We start from the raw sequence: 18022 nt of genomic DNA on the forward strand, positions 1-18022 counted from the left end.
GGACTGAGTCACAACCAACTGGCATCATCCACACTTGGAGCTCAGCTAAACAACCATTTAGGATTGGTACTGGGTTCTTAGTACCTGGAGCAAAAGACAGGTCATCGGCGTAGCAGTGGTAGATGAGGGCAAGACATCTGATTATTTCACCCAGTGGTAACATGTATATTGCAAAAAGCATAGGATAGGATAAGAACCTTGAAGAACAACGCATGGCAATGATGAGAATACTCCAGAAGATTAAAATGGTTCCTCACCTGAGTGATGTTTATTGTGTGCAAGAGCTGATTTATTTCTCAGAGTATAGAAATGGCCTCTCACCTGTGTGAGTTCGCTGATGTCTAACAAGATGTGATTTCTTTGTAAAACATTTCCCACACTCAGAGCAAGAAAATGGCTTCTCACCTGTGTGACTTCTGTGATGTATAACAAGATCTGATTTCTGTGCAAAACATTTCCCACACTCAGAACATGGAAATGGCTTCTCACCTGTGTGACTTTGCTGATGTGTAACAAGTTGGGATTTCCATGTAAAACATTTCCCACTCAGAGCAAGAAAATGGCCTCTCACCTGTGTGAGTTCGCTGATGTCTAACAAGATATGATTTCTTTGTAAAACATTTCCCACACTCAGAGCAAGAAAATGGCCTCTCACCTGTGTGAGTTCGCTGATGTCTAACAAGATCTGATTTATGTGCAAAACATTTCCCACACTCAGAACATGCAAATGGCTTCTCACCTGTGTGACTTCTGTGATGTACATTAAGATCTGATTTGTGTGTAAAACATTTCCCACACTCAGAACATGGAAATGGCTTCTCACCTGTGTGACTTCTGTGATGAATAACAAGATCTAATTTCCGTGCAAAACATTTCCCACACTCAGAACATGGAAATGCCTTCTCACCTGTGTGACTTCTGTGATGTATAACAAGATCTGATTTCCGTGTAAAACATTTCCCACACTCAGAGCAAGAAAATGGTTTCTCACCTGTGTGACTTCTGTGATGTCTAACAAGATGTGATTCCCGTGAAAAACATTTCCCACACTCAGAACACGGAAATGGCTTCTCACCTGTGTGGCTTTGCTGATGTCTAACAAGATGTGATTTCCGTGAAAAACATTTCCCGCACTCAGAGCAAGAAAATGGCTTCTCACCTGTGTGGCTTTGCTGATGTCTAACAAGATGTGATTTCCATGGAAAACATTTCCCACACTCAGAGCAAGAAAATGGCTTCTCACCTGTGTGACTTCTGTTATGTATAACAAGATGTGATTTCGATACAAAACATTTCCCACACTCAGAACATGGAAATGGCTTCTCACCTGTGTGACTTTGCTGATGTGTAACAAGTTGTGAATTTTGTGTAAAACATTTCCCACACTCAGAACATATCAGTGGCATTTCACCTGCCTTACCTGTGTGTGGGTTAATACGCTTTGTGTTCTGTGTAAAACATTTGGCATCTATAGAACAGGGAAACACTGTATCTACTGTCAGAGCTGTAACAGATGCACCAATATCAGAGTGATCAGGAGAACATTTCCCAGGATCAGAGGGATCAGCTGATAGAGCTGGATGTACAATTGGGATAATGGGATTATCTCCTGGAGATTCCTGTATACTGTCATGATCTTTTATGTCACAATCCGGGGATAACATTAGATGTCCTTCTGAGATATTCCTGCTTGTGTGTCCATCTGCTGGAAATAAAATACATTATGGAAATGTGACATTTTCTGTAACAATATTAATCTTGTAAACAATAGGAGAAGACGACTCTCTGGGACACTTAATTGTAAATGTGTGTGTATAATAAAACATAACTTTTACTGAAGGCTTTATAATATTGTGTCTCAGACTATCATTGTGTCCACCCTCCTGAGAACACTCACATTAACAAATGTAATATTATAATAAGACTTAGATATATCTCTCTCTTGTACTGGTAACCTAACCATGAAGTATAAATGGAGATGTAGTCACTCGCCAAATCCTATGTCAGCACCAATGTAAAACAATGGATGGGGAACATACCGTATGAATTGGAGATTCTAGATGAACAATAACATCAGTCATATGAGCTGATGGATCAGAGAAATGTCTCCTAACGTTACTCCTGGAAGCATTGGTAAGGTAGCATTCCTTTATGTGTGTGCTCATACGCTGGTAAGCCTGTACACGTGTTACTCACCCTTATATAAGGTATATTGCTACAGCAGAGTAGGTGTGGAATAAGGATATTTTACATGCAATACACCATATAATACCCTGCAATTATCATCATCTGCTAGGTAATAATCTACTTTCTCTTACGTCCTAGAGGATGCTGGGGTCCATTTAATACCATGGGGTATAGACGGGTCCTTTGGGAGCCATTGGCACTTTAAGAGTTTAATAGTGTGGGCTGGCCCCTCCCTCTATGCCCCTCCTACCAGACTCAGTTTAGAAAATGTGACCGGAGGAGCCGGTCACAGCTAGGGGAGCTCCTAGGAGTTGTTTATTTTCTAGAGTTAGTTAGGTTACAGGAAGGCTGCTGGCAACAGCCATCCTGCTTCGTGGGACTTAGGGGGGGGGGCAGTAGGAACCAACTTTCTGAAGAGTTAATGGTTCTCTAGTCTGCTGACAAGACACTGAGCTCCTGAGGGTGCTGATCGCAAACCCACGAGGTGACTGCTCTCTCCCGCAGCATGGCCGCCACCCCCTAACAAAGCCAGAAGAAAGAAGAGTGATGAGTACAGCGCCAGCATCCCGGTTAGCGGGTCACCGGTGGGTAAACAGGCCCCGATCCAAGCCCCGAGGGACACTCTGCTAGGTCCACTTTGTTCATATTAAAGAACACATTCTACAGGCTGCTTTGTATTCCTCATCCACAGATGAGTGCCTGGATAATCTGTAGAAATTTCTAGATATTTCTCCTGTGACGCTAGCCAAAAGGCGTCTATTCCACCCAAGGAAATGTACAATACAAATGGGTATTTCCTACTAAGGTTATTGTAATGTGAAACGGCGTCTTTGCAGTGATACCTTCACCCGAGGATGGCTCTGCTATTCTGAAAACATAGGATTTTAATACCTACCGCTAAATCCCTTTCTCGTAGTTAATAGGGGATACTGGGATGGTCTTAGTACCATGGAGTATAGATGGGGTCCATTGGAGGATGGCACTTTAAAACTTCTTCAGAGTGTGCTGGCTCCTCTCCTCTATGCCCCTCCTGCAGCCTCAGTCTAGGAAAACTGTGCCCGAGGAGACGGACATACTTTGAAAGGCGGAAAAGAGACAAGAAAGTGGTGAGAGAACGAACCAGCACACAACATAACAAGAGGATAGCAACACTAACCACAACTTGAAAATAGGGACAGCAAAAGCAGACCCAAACTACAACACACAAGAACAACTCTTGCTGGAAAAATCAAAGCACAGAGGCTGGTGCCCAGTATCCCCTATGGACTATGAGAAAAGGATTTACCGGTAGATATTAAAATCCTATTTTCTCTAATGTCCAAGGGGATACTGGGTTGGTCTTAGTACCATGGGGAAGTTCCAAAACTCCAAACTGGGTGGTAGAGTGCTGAGACCCCATCAAAACTGATTGGTCAAACTGAAGATCCTCAGTAGCCAAGGTGTTGAACCTTTAAAACTTTACAGCATGTTCGAACACAACCAAGTAGCTGCCTAGCATAACTACAAAGCCGAAACACCCCGGGCAGCCACCTAGGAAGAACCCACTGACTGTGTGGAGTGGGCCTGAACAGAACTTGGCAGCGGCAAAGCCGCTGAAGAGTGAGCCTGTTGGATCGTAAGCCTGATCCAACACGCAATAGACTGCTTCGAAGCAGGACAACCAATCTTTGAAGCATCATAGAGAACAAAGAGCGAGTCTGATTTTCTGAGAATAGCTGGCCTCTTGGCATAAATCTCCAAAGCCCGAACCACGTCCAAGGACATTGGTGTAACAGACGTGCCAGTGACAACCAGAACCACCACCGGCCAATTGATATGAAATGCTGGCACCACCTTAGGTAAGAATGTCTAGCGAGTTTTAAGCACCGCTCTATCACTGAGGCCAAGGCTAACAACATGATAGCCTGCCATGTCAAATACTCCATGTCCACCTTGTGGAAAGGTTCAATCAAACCGATTGGAGAAAGGCCAGAACCAAATTGAGAACTCACGGTGCTGTGGTAGGCACAAAGGGTGGTCGAATATGAAGGACCACTGGGAGAACGGCCAATTGTTCCCTGGAAGAAAAAGACAAGGCTGAGATTTTTCACTTTTATGGAGCCTAAACGTAGGCCCACATCCACAACAGCCTGCAGGAAGTGCAAGAAATGTACCAGATGAAAATCCACAGCAGAATACGGTTGACCTTCACACCAAGAGACACATTTCTTCCATATGCGATGGTAATATTTCGATGCGACCATCTGGCCGGCTTTCAGCATAGTCGAGATAACCTTGCCCGGAATCTCTTTACTGGCAAAAATCCTCCCAATATACTTCCATTGCATCAAACGTAGCCGTGGTAAGTCTGGATAGACGAATGGCCCTTGTGTAAGATGATCACCCTGAATTGGCAGAGGCCAGGGGCCTACGAGTAATAAGGCTAAAATGTGTACATACCAGGCCCTGTGGGGCCAGTCTGGGGCAATCAGAATTGCCTGAACTCTGTCCCTTTAAGTCTTTTGAGAACTCTTGGAATTAGAGGAACTGGAGGCAACAAGTACACCAACCGGTAAATCCACGGTTTCGCCAAAAGCGCCCACTGCTGTGGCCTGTGGATCCCTCATCCCAGAACAGTAACGCAGAAGCTTCTTGGTGAGCTGAGAAACCAACAAGTTGATTTGCGGGTAGCCCCACCGATGAAATATCTGCTGAAACACTTGCGGGTAGAGACCCCATTCCCCCAGGTGCAGATTGTGTCTACTGAGGAAGTCTGCTCCCCAATTGTCTACTCCCGGAATTAATATGTCAGAAATGGCCTTGGGATTCCGCTCCACCCAGAGGAATATCTGTGACACCTCCCTCATTGCAGCTCTGCTGTTTGGACCTCCTTGTTGGTTTATGTACGCCACAGTTGGTGCGTTTTCCGACCATACCTGTATGGCCTGATACTGAAGGATATAAAGAGGTCAGCAGAAGGGCACTGTAAATCGCCCTGAGTTCCAAAACATTTATCAGAAGGGAAGCTTCTTGATCAGACCACCTTCATTGGAACCGAGCCCCTAGTGTCACTGCACCCCAATTATGGAGGCTTGCATCCTTTGTCAGCAGAATCCAATGATGAATTCCGAAGTGTTGACCCTCTGGAAGGGAGATCAGCAACCACCATAAGAGGGAAATCCTGGCGTTTCGTGTAAGGCATATCATCTGGCGTACGTGCAGATGTGACCCAGACCATTTGTCCAGCAGATCCAGATGGAATGGTCATGCATGGAATCTTCCGTACAGAATTGCATCGTAGGAGGCCATCATCTTTCCCAGTAAGCGTATGCAAAGATGTACCGAGATTTTGTTAAGCTTCAAAATGGAACATACCATCGTCTGAATTATCTTTGCCTTGTCCATAGGAAGGAACACTTTCTGAGACACCGTGTCCAGTATCATTATCAGGAACTGAAGCCTCTGCGTAGGTTCTAGGTGGGATTTCTGCAGATTGAGAATCCACCCATGATCCGTGAGTAGTCGTGTTGGAAGGCTGATCTTTTCCATCAACTGTGCTCTGAATATAGCCATTATGAAGAGATCATCCAAGTTAGGAACGATGTTCACTTCCTGCTTGTGGAGTTGTAGCAACATCTCTGCCATCACCCCTGATAACACCATCAGTGTCGATGAGAGAGCGAAAGGCAAGGCCTGAACCTGGTAATAACTGTCCTGCAGTGCAAACCTGAGGTAAGCCTGAAGAGGTGGCCATATTGGGATACGCATCCTTAATATCCAGAGAAACCAGGAATTTCCCTTCTTCCATGTCATGCTTGGCTTGAGTTGGGGATCTGACGACTGATAATTGACTGAGGGAGCAGCTATCGGCAAAGGAAGGAAACAAGGTGGCTGAATGCAGTTCTTACTCATGGATTGAAGACTTAGGCCCGAAGATGTAGAGCGGTAGGCAATGAGGACAATGACCCGGAATGATACACTGAAGAAAGAGGAATTCAGTTTTAATGAGACCTCAATCATACACAACGACTAGGAGAGAAGTCTGAGTGAATTCTGAAAGACGAAAGGTTAGTGATTTGTAAACGATGCTGAAGAATACTGAATGAAGAAGTGACTTGTGATTTGTAAACGATGCTGAAGAGAGGATCGCTGTGAGCACCATCAGCAAATGGAGACCCTCTACCAGATAGAGGGCCCAGTGGTTAAACCACAAGAGCAGGTGGACTGGGAGCAAAGGACTGCAATAACAGAACTGACCACCAGGTGGAAACAACAGAACTAGGATACCGGGGGTTAACCTGGGGGCACAGAGTTCAGGGCACCCTACAGCAGCAAGTAACTTGAAGTACAGGCAACATAGCTAAGCATCAACCCCTTTTTATAAGTGAAGGCTGTACCGGATTGGCTGGACGTGAACTGGAATACCTATTGTCTTGGATTGGTCTCCAACATGGTGGCTCCCCGCACAGAGGACACATGTGGAACCAGCACACAGCCACTACCTCTGGCCTCAGCCTCCCAGACGCTGCACTCCAGCAACAGGACACTCGGAAACAGACACCTCCGGCTGCCATGCTCCGCTCCCCAGGACCCGGACCCCGGCCTCCAGACACCCGGCAGCCACATCGGAGGACCTTGCTGCTGTAGTTCCTATCCATCGCAGTGACACAAGTCAGCTAAGAGGAAGGCCGCAGGGACCAGAACCGGTGGTAAGACTCCAGATGCTGACAGTACCCCCCTTTTTAGGGTGGTCTCCGAACACCCACGCTGCTTAGTGGGATTCTTGGCATAACTCAGTCTTGGAGCATGAACATCCTCTGCAGCCACCCAAGATCTTTCCTCCGGACCATATCTTCTCCAATCTATGAGACACTGGAGACGACCATACCTCTTGCGGAAGTCAAGAAACTTATGAACCTCTAATTCCTCATTTTGAGCAGCTTGAACCTTCGGAGGTTAAGGGAAAGCTGCCCAAAAATGATTTAGTACAGGAGACTTTAGCAGAGAAATGTGAAAGGCATTGGGAATTTTCAAATAGGGAGGCAGTTTCACCCTGTAAGAAAGAGGATTCAACACTCTTAATAGGATACGGACCGATGAATCTTGGAGCAAACTTTTTGTAGGAACTTTGAGTCTGAGTTCTCTGGTGGTTATCCAAACACGATCTCCCACTTTGAGACTAGGAACAGCCCTATGTTTCCGATCAGCGCAGGTCTTTTATTTCTGGGAAGTCTTAAGTAGCGCCTTATGAATTTGTCTCCAAATCTTAGTGAACTGATGAAGAGCGGATTCACCAGCAGGAACCTCAAGAGGTGGAATTGGTAGAAGAATGATATAGGTTATAGTATGCAAACTCAGCAAATGGGAGGTAATCCATCCAGTCTTCCTGAGCAGGGGACATGAACATCCGTAAGAAAGTTTCCAGATCTTGGTTGACTCTTTCAGTCTGTCTGTCAGTCTGGGGATGGTAGGCTGAAGAGAAGTTCAACCTGATTCCTAGGACAGAGCTGAGAGCTTGGCGACGAATTAAGGACCCTGATCAGAAACTATTTCCTGTGGAAAGCAATGCAAATGAAAAATCTATGAGAAAAACAATTTGGATAGTTGAGGAGCAGAGAGAAGACCGGTGAGGGGTATGAAGTGAGCCATCTTCGAACACCATTCCACAATGACCCAAATGGTGTTATGCCCTCTGGAGACCGGCAAATCGGTTATGAAATCCATAGAGATGCGAGTCCAAGGCTTTTGAGGTGTTGGAAGTGGATGAAGAAGACCTGAGGGAGATGCTTGTGGACTTTTATGTTGAACACATTTAGAAAAGGCTGCTACAAATTCAAAGACATCCTTTTTAAGATGAGGCCACCAGTAGAATCGCTGAATGAACTGGAGAGTCTTAAGACCACCGGCATGACCCATGAAAGATGAAGAATGAGCCCACGTAAGCTATTTCCTGCAACATTTTGGTGCTACAAAAGTTCTCCCTGGAGGAGGTAGAGGAACAGTACGAGTTGAAGCAAATGAAGCTGGAATCAGAATAAACTGTTTCTCAGAGGAGTTGAGTGAATCATCTGTTTGAAAAGAATGAGAGTGCATCTGCTCTTTGATTTAAGGTTCCTGGGCAGTTAAAGAGTTTAAAGGAGAACCGAGAGAAGAAGAGAGCTCACCTGGCTTGCCATCGGTTTAAACAATGAGTTTAAACAATGGGTTTAAGCCATCATGGAAGGACTTGGAGGAGAAGACGGGATGGGAGAAGATTCTGAATGATCAAGACTGGGGCTCAATGTTAGTTGATTAGGAAGAAGAAAAGGTTTCAAGTCAGTTTGAGAGGATTCCTGTTGAGGATGAGGTTTAGCTTTCTTATGAGATGATTTTCCAGTTCTGCCCATTCTTCAGCATAACATTACGTAGATTAGAGAACAAGGTCAGGAGGCCAGTAGTGACATAGCAGAAGTATTGAAGTGTGGAAATAGGGAGACATCAGTGAGCATAGACCCCCAGTGGCCATCGGTTACAGAAACATTGTGAGGTCAGTTGTTTATGGGTAATAGCAAGAAGGTGCCATCCTTGGGCTGTAAAGTAATTTATAGGAGCCAGCAACTGGAGCCTGCTACTGTCCTGGGCATATGGACTGTTACGTCGTAGCTATACTGATGCCCCCCATTGGATCTTACGGTGATTGAGGGGAGCAGGAGGGAAAAAAACCCCAGCAGCAAACAGTATGGAGGATGTAGTCAGCACAGTCTGCCACCAGAGGGAGCCGACAGAGCAGGAGTGGAGGCCAGGCAATAGTAATAATAAGCAGTTCAGGCGACCACTTACTGCCCAGGTAGGGCCGCAGCGGCAGAAGTCCCTGTTGGAAATCACAGAGACTGTAGTGAAGGGCACTGATCATGGGCTGGCAGTGTCTGTAGCTCCCAGAGATGCGGCTGGTTTCAGGAGGGCATGTGGCTATATTGCCAGTTTTCAAGATGGCACTTCTGGCAGGGAAGCCCAGATCAGAAAAACCTTGGCTGGTGAACCAGGTCAGTAATAAGGCAGGAGAGGAGAGGGTAAAGTTTGTGGGTTGGCAGCGCTAATAATGAAGTGATCGGATTAGTATATTTTAACAATTTATTTCTAATAAAAACATATATAATAAACAATTACTCTCCTCATGTTTAAAATAAATGAGTATATAAAACACATCACATTCAGTTCGTCCTATAGCTGTTAGGATCACTCGGTGTCTGTTCCTTTAAGATGCCCAGAAACGTCCACTGATTTATACAGAGGTTTGATTGATATAGCACAGTTCGGTTTTTAGTATAGTTACAAGTCACCGCCTTAGAGGTGGAAAGGCTTCCATGTGTAGCAGTCCATATTAGATAGGAGAGGGTACTAGGATGCAGTGGCACAGGGTAGCGTATCTGGCTGCACAGGAACCCCACGTGTATGTCCTCTATAATTCACAGCTCCGCCAGATTCCCCCATAGCACCATGGGTTAGGAGGAGAGGGGGAGATGCCGGAACACTGCTGGAGTGATGACAGGCAAGCGCTCCATGTATTTCCCGCTGCCACGACTCAGGGCTTCAACGGCCGGACAGTAGGAGAAGGCAGGCTGCGGGCGGGTGAGCTGACTAACCTGATGCATCCCTGCTGAGGCCACCAATCCCCGTAGTATGTGCCACATCAGATGGCGGGAAAGCAGCTCCGCTCCATGTCTCCCGCCGCAGTCACCGCTGATCCCCAGTCAGCCTCTCCACACGACTCCATCAGCACGGCTAGGCACAAGAGTGGACAGGGCACACAGCCCTCGGTGAGTAGCAGCGCTACCTCACTGAGGTCCAGTCTGTGGTGGGATCACTGCACAATTTCAGTCCGCAGCTTCGGATCCGGGCGTAGGCTGCAACCTGCAAAAGCTAAATGAATGGCTCCCCGGCGACGCAACCTACACACCGGGGTGTCAAAACACACAGAGGGGCAAGAAAGGGCCAGAAAGAGCCCATAGGACAGCTGTAAAAGGCAGAAAGGACCTATATAAGCAGGTGCTCATTTATCCTGTTTCCTGCTGCCTTTCCAGTCAGGCCACACCCCCCGTGACATCTTTTATTGATGTTGAAAACAAAAGTAATGTAGATTTTCGCACCAATCTAAGACCTGCAAATCTACTTTGGGAGCCACCTCCCTTTTTTTAAACATTCCCCAGCTGGACGAGGATAATTGGAATTCCATTTCCTGGAACTCTAACTTCCTACTGGGCGTAACCCAAAATTTCCATCAGCTGTTTTGGGATGTTTAAACACAGTTGTCTTAGTTTTTATAGTTTTTAACACAGGCTCTGCTGCCTTTTCTAAAGATGGAATGGCTTACATAGAACTAATTAGCTCAGGTATGTCAGGTATGTCCAGACCTTCCGAAGTGCAATGAGTCCTCATCCTCCAACGAATCCTCATCTAAAACATGTGTAGACTGTGAAGATGTTGTATCATGTCTATGTGATTTACTTACCACCAGCCTTTCAGCCTGCTGTTTTGAGAGGCTGACAATTCCCTAGGTGTATAAAACCTCAGAATGAATGTTGCATGTATGGGTTAATAGGGAATAGCTACATTGGATAATGTCTGTGCAAAGTAGCCCATGAAAGTTTACCAGAACCTGTGCCTGCCTCACTTGTACACGTGGGTAAGCGTTGTCGCGACCCGGCGGGGAGTTGTTGGAGCGACTCTACGGTGCATACAAGATGCTTTTTTAGAAAGATCACTCAAAAAAATTAGTAATACTATAAAAATAAAATAAGAAAACTTATGGCTCCTGCCGCACCAAACAAAATAGACGTTATGGTAAGAACTTACCGTTGATAAAGTGATTTCTCCTATGTCCACAGGTATCCACAGGATAACATTGGGATATGCCGAAGCGACAGCGGAAATGGCACCAAACAGTCACAAGCTTTCTGGCCTCCAAGGATGCATCGGGGCTCTTGCATATAATCCCGCCCACTGACTCAGTCAAATCAGTTGTTTCCACAGCAATTTAGGCAGGAACATCATGTAGAACCCTGTTCAGGCGATAAGAACACACATGCACACCCTTCCATACAAGAGGGAAGAGGTTTAGTGATTGTAAAGATCCTCAAATCAGGTGGGTCAGGGTGGGATTCCTGTGGACATAGGAGAAATCACGTTATCAACGGTAAGTTCTTACCATAACGTCTACTTCTCCGGCTGGGTCCACAGGTTATCCACAGGATAACATTGGGATTCCCAAAGCCATTTTTAGTGGTGGGGACGCTCCTGATTAGACAGGAGAACCTTTCGTCCGAATTTAGCGTCATGAGAGGCAAAAGTATCCAAGGCGTAATGTCTAATGAAAGTGTTAATGGAAGACCATGTGGTTGCCTTACAAATCTGTTCTGCTGAAGCACCATGTTGTGCCACCCAAGAAGGACCTACCTTATGTGTAGTGTGTAGAGACATTAGCCGGAACAGGGAGATCAGCACGAGAATAAGCTTCTGAAATTACCATTCGGAGCCATCTTGCCAGCGTCTGTTTACTAGAAGGCCATCCTCTTCTGTGAAATCCGTAGAGAATGAAGAGAGAATCTGTCTTTCTGATGGCACTAGTACAATCCACGTAGATTCTTAACGCATGGACCTCGTCCAGCGACGTTTCTCCCACAGAAAGTCCCGATACCTGAAAAGCCGGGACTACAATCTCTTCGTTAAGGTGAAATTTTGAGACCACCTTCGGAAGATAACCAGATCTAGTTCTGAGAACTGCTTTATCTGGAAAAAAGATCAGAAAAGGAGACTTACACGATAGTGCTCCTAAATCTGACACTCTTCTAGCTGACACCATTGTCAGTAGAAAGAGAACTTTAGCCGTCAACCATTTAAGATCTGCTCTCTTAAGCGGTTCAAACGGAGGTCCCTGAAGGATTTTAAGAACCAGATTCAAATACTAGGGAACTGCAGGAGGAACAAAAGGTGGTTGAATGTGTATCACTCCCTGAAAGAAAGTACGCACATCCTGTAAGTCAGCAATCTTTTTCTGAAACCATAAAGTTAATGCTGATACCTGAACTCTCAAGGAAGCCATCCAAAATCCTGGATACTTTAAAAGATCTTGGATCCAAACTTTTCGCTACATCAATGAGTATAGGCTTGCCATATTCGATGATAAATACGAGCTGAAGAAGGTTTTCTTGCTCTAAGCATAGTTTGAATTACTTGTTTTGAAAATCCTCTTGCTTCTAAGATAGAGGTCTCAACAGCCACGCCGTCAAAGACAGACGATCCAGATGACTGTGATAACAAGGACCCTGCATTAGTAGATCTGGACGTTGAGGGAGCAGTATTGGAGCTTCCACGGACATCCTTAGCAGATCTGTGTACCAATGCCTTCTGGGCCAAGCTGGAGCTATTACAATTATGTCTCCCTTTGCTTTATTTTCCTCACTACCCTGGGTAACAGGGAGACTGGAGGAAACAGATATGCTAGACGAAACTCCCAATTCACTGACAGTGCGTCTACAAGGATTGCTCCAGAATCCTTTGTTTTTGATCCGTATATCGGAACTTTGTTGTTCAGATGGGATGCCATGAGATCTATCCCTGGCAACCCACATCTGTTTACTATGGTCTGAAACAGTTCTGGATGAAGTGCCCATTCGGTTTCCTGAATAGTTGTCGACTGAGAAAATCCACTTCCCAGTTCAGCACTCCTGGAACAAACACTGCTGACAATGCTGGAAGATGGAGTTCTGCCCACCTTAGTATGTGAGTTACTTCCTCCATCAGTCTTTTGCTGTGAGTTCCTCCCTGATGATTGAAGTACGCTACTGCTGTAGCATTGTCTGAGCGAATCTAGACTGGTCTTCCTTGCAGACTGTCCTTTGCCCGAACTAGAGCCATGTATATGGCCCTTATTTGCAACAGATTTATTGGCAGGCGACTTTCCCTTTATGGTCCATTTTCCCTGAAACCAGAGGCTTTCGAATACCGCTCCCCAGCCCTGAAGACTGGCATCTGTTGTCAGGATTTGCCAATCCGTTACCCAAAAAGGTCTCCCCTTGCTTAGATGGTCTGTCTGTAGCCACCAAGCTAGAGACCTTCTTACATCTACTGGAAGATTAATCAGCTGTCTTTTTATTGTCTGATGTCTTCCGTTCCATCGAGTCAGAATGAGATGCTGTAGAGGTCTGGAGTGGAATTGTGCATATTCCACCATGTCGAAGGTTGACACCATCAGACCCAACAGTCACATTGCTGCATGGACTAATATTGTCTGACTGTGCAACAACTACTTGCACCTTGGATATCTTTTTCCATGGTAACAAAATTCTCTGTAGACCTGAATCCAATATGGCCCCCAAATGAACCATCAGTTGTGACTGATTAAGAGACGACTTTTCCCAGTTTATGAGCCACCCGTGTCTTTGTAGACAAACTATTGTCTGTTGAAGATGGCTCAAAAGTAATTCCTGAGATTGTGCCAGGATTAAAAGATTGTCAAGGTATGGAAATATTCTTATCCCCTGCTTGCGGAGATAAGCTGCCATAACCACCATAATTTTGGTTAACACCCTGAGAGCTGTTGCTAGCCCGAAGGGCAAAGCCTGGAACTGAAAATGTTGCTTGAGGATGGCAAACTGGAGGTAACACTGATGAGACTGTGCTATAGGCACATGTAGGTAAGCATCCTGTATATCTAGAGATACCATGTAATCTCCCGGTTCCATGGCCAAAACTATGGAGCGTAATGTCTCCATGTGGAACCTTGGAAACCAAATGTATTTGTTTAACATTTTGAGATTGAGAATGGGTCGGAATGACCCATTTGGCTTCTGCATCAAAAATAGATTGGAGTAAAACCCCTGTCCCCATTGTGTCGGGGGTACTGGGATAATTACACCAGACTGAAGCAGTTTCTGAACCGCTTCCTGCAGGGCACTGGCCTTCGACTCTATTCGAGATGGACTGGTGCAAAAAAACCTTTGAGGAGGCTGCCTCTTGAAGGGGAAACCGTAACCGAGAGATACCACCTTCTGCACCCAAGCATCTGTCGTCCACTGCTGTCATATATGTGCATATTGAAGGAGTCGGCCCCCAACCCTGGAAACCTCCAGGCGGAGGCCCGTACCCTCAAACTGATGGCTTCTGTTCTAGCTTGGAGCCGGCCGTCTATTGGCCCATTGCTTCCTATCCCTAGTTGACTTATTGAACTGGCGTTGCTTAGGTTCTTCTTTCCCTTTTGCTATGCCTTGCCATCGAAATGGCCGAAATTTCGAACCCCTAGTCTTAGGGTTATAACTAGCCGGAAATCTGACCTTCTTGGATTCAGCTTCCGATTCTAGAATATCTGTCAATGGTTTTCCAAACAGAATATCACCAGCGAAAGGCAGAGCTTCCAGAACCTTCTTGGATTCTGCGTCCCCTTTCCAAGTACGTAGCCAAACTGCTCTGCGAGCAGCTACTGTCAAGGATGATGCTTTACAAGCAATTGTACCCATATCAATTGCTGCTTCTTCCAAATATTGCGCAGCTTATTTTATACGGCCTAAAAGAGATTCCGCCTCCCCTGTGGAAGGGGAGAGGCCTTTTTCTAGTTTCTCCGCCCATTCTACCATCGCTCTCGTCATCCAGGCTGAAGCCATAGCTGGCCTTACTACAGCCCCCGAGAGAGAAAAAAATATTTTTCAATAAACCATCTATTCTTCTATCTGTAACATCAGTCAGTGAAGTAGACGGCAATGGTAAAACAGATTTACGCACAAGTCGCACTACATGTGCATCTACTTTAGGAGGAACTTCTCTTTTTGAACAATCCGCAGCTGGAAAAGGATAATAAGAATCCCATTTTTTCGGAATCTTGTATTTTTTACCAGGCGGTGCCCAAGATTCTTCCATCATTTCCGTCAGATCTTCTGATACTGGAAATTCAGTCCTAACTGTCTTTGTTCGTTTAAACACAGGTGCTTTAGATTTTGACACTGTCTTGGCTGATTCCTCCAAAGAGAGAATAGCCTTCATTGCATCAATAAGCTCAGCTATATCCTCTGAGCTAAAACCCTCCGACTAATCATCATATGGGGTATTAGAATACACTGTATCCTCATCTGTTGTATCATCTTGTGTAGTCTGCAACATGGATGTATCTACCATGGTCCTAACAGCCTGGCTACTTGTAGAAGCTACTGGAACCAAACCATAAGGAGGGAGCTGCATATATGGGTTAATAGTGTAACCTATTCCCTGGGGTGGAACTGCAGGAGTTAATCTGTCCAATATTGCAGACAAGGTCTGCGCGAACATACTCCATGGTGGCTCTACTGGTTGTTGAACCGGAGCCTGCTTTTTACTTTGCCGATGTGCATAACAGTTTGTACATAACCCATCATAAGTAATAAACTGTTCCATTCCTTCTAAAATCCCCGTTTTACAAGATAAACATGTTAAGGATGTAGGAGTGCCTCAATTTTTCCCGTGTTTACCAACTACACAATTTGTGACTGAGAATCATATATATATATATATATATATATATATATATAGAAGTGAAATCAATCTGACCACAACCGTGCACCTGAATTGAGGTTCAGAATAAAACTGACAACATATAAAAGTCAGCAATCATACTAGCAGTCAGTCACATGTTAAATATTAAACATTGTCATATGAGAATATAATCAACCACAAACAATTACTTTACAAGTAAGTAGGAGTACAATTACTGTATTTATGTTTTAACAGCTATTATAACAAGTTTTTCAGACATATTATGCAGAAAACATACAGTACTGTACAGGCCTCATATGCACTATGTACCAAAATTAACAATTCATACTAACAAGTAGAAGGAATTTTAGTACTGTATAACCCTTACTCAGTAGAGTGGGATACAGGGAGACTCACCCCACTTCCATGATCTATCAATACGCTCGAAAGACGCTGAGTAGATTCAGACACTGCTAGTGTACACTGCCGCTCCGGTAACTGATGAGAGACACAGACGCTCAATAACGGACACAGACGCTCAGTGAACGATAAGTGTATGCAGACGCTCCTGTGTGCGACCCGGTCTAGGCGGAAACTCTAGTGTACACCATCGCAGCGGCCCAAGCTGCGACCGAGTACCCTCGTTGTAGCGTCTGAGACGGAAGTGAGGTCATCAGTTCATGGACGGGAGATGCACGGAAACTGGTCTTGAACTGGGGGGAGGGGCGACCAGGAGAGCGTCTGACTCCCCCTGCTGACATAAACTCTAGGGATCGCGGCCTCAACCTAGTCCTGGCACCTATGGTCCCTAAAGCATAGCGCTGTTGCACTTAAGGTAAGCGTTACCTGGTGGAGAGTTGTTGGAGCGACTCTTTCTAGTATGCATTTAAGACGATGTTAAGAAAGATCACTCAAAACATAGTAAGATTATAAAAATAAAATAATAAAAGCTTAGGGCTGCCTTAACAGCAGCCCTGTGACCATGGTCCGGGTCCTGCCGCACCAAACAAAAAACTGATTTGACTGAGTCAGTGGGCGGGATTATATGCAAGAGCCCTGATGCATCCTGGGAGGCCAGAAAGCTTGTGACTGTTTGGTGCTATTTCCGCTGTCGCTCCAGCATATCCCAATATTATCCTGTGGATAACCTGTGGAACCAGCCGGAGAAAAACTGATTTGTCTGAGCAAGGAGGCAGAGATATATGGACAGGCCCGTTGCATGCTGGGAGGCCGAAAGCTCTGACCGTTTATTGCAAATCCGCTGTCACATCATCATATCCCAATGTTATCCTGTGGATAACCTATGGACCCTGCCAGAGAAAGAGATATATATATATATATATATATATATCTAAGAGGATAGAATTTGATCGGTGTTGTTACACTGTTTTGTTGGCAGGTTACTTGATACTTTTGTCCTCATTGGTTACTATAGGTCACGTGGACGAGGTTCTCTCCGTGTCCCCGGACGTAGCGTGTGACAGATTACGTCACTTTGATGCACCGGAGTGAGCGACGGATGGCAACATGGACGGTTCCACCGGGTATATTAATGACACGGGACGTGCACATGCGTGTAGATGGTGACACTAAAACTACTGGATGATCATTGTGAATGTCTGAGGTATTGATACAATGCAAATTTGTTGAGATAGTTTCTTTTTCAGATGGAACCATGGGTCGTGCACGTGATGCAACTGGCAAAAGGGAGCCATTGGATTTGGCCGAGACCGGCATTTGTTTGTTGGTGATCCCTTGTAGACAGTGAGTAGTATCCATCTACAGTGGAAGAAGCATGGACACCAAGAATCTCAGAGGTTGAACAGTGGGCGAAAGTAGATCATGACAAATCGGGACCACAGGCATTTAGGGCACCTAGCAACCACCAATCGTTCCAAACGCATCAGGAACTGCACCAACAGTACAATGCCGGACCCAGCCAAACAGTCCCAGATCTGGAGAATTGGAGGGCCACGTGAGATGTGGTGGCACGTCAGACTGGTGCTCTGAAAACCAATCCAAGCCTTTCAGCCACTGTTCCGCTGCTGAGAGCATACCTAAAGTTTAACACTAATGTGATAGCTGTTTTTATGGTAATTATTTTGAGCCATAGAGTAGGACCTGCAGTATAGTGGGGTTCCTTGACGGGGGCTGCAGGCTTAAATGCACTGAGCAATACATGAACTAAAACGCCACTGTTTATTATTGTTAGTTAAAATAGTGAGTGCAAGACACATTTATGTATGTAGTAAGGCTACTGGGAGACCTTAGATTGAGCAATATTGGATCTGACCATTACATTCCCTAAAGTCATAACCTCAGAACTGCACAGAGCAGGAACTATTATTCACAAGTAATTAAGAATGTGTTCGTCATGAAC

The 18022-nt window shown here is 45.3% G+C and overlaps 1 pseudogene; it reads right to left on the bottom strand.

Annotated features, from left to right (window-relative positions):
- Positions 1–236: 236 nt before the first annotated feature.
- LOC134984282 (gastrula zinc finger protein XlCGF26.1-like) overlaps positions 237–18022 on the bottom strand; it is a 265738-nt pseudogene continuing 247952 nt past the window's right edge.

This window comes from Pseudophryne corroboree (assembly GCF_028390025.1).
Source record: "Pseudophryne corroboree isolate aPseCor3 chromosome 3 unlocalized genomic scaffold, aPseCor3.hap2 SUPER_3_unloc_47, whole genome shotgun sequence".
In the NCBI taxonomy this organism is placed as follows: Eukaryota; Metazoa; Chordata; class Amphibia; order Anura; family Myobatrachidae; genus Pseudophryne; species Pseudophryne corroboree.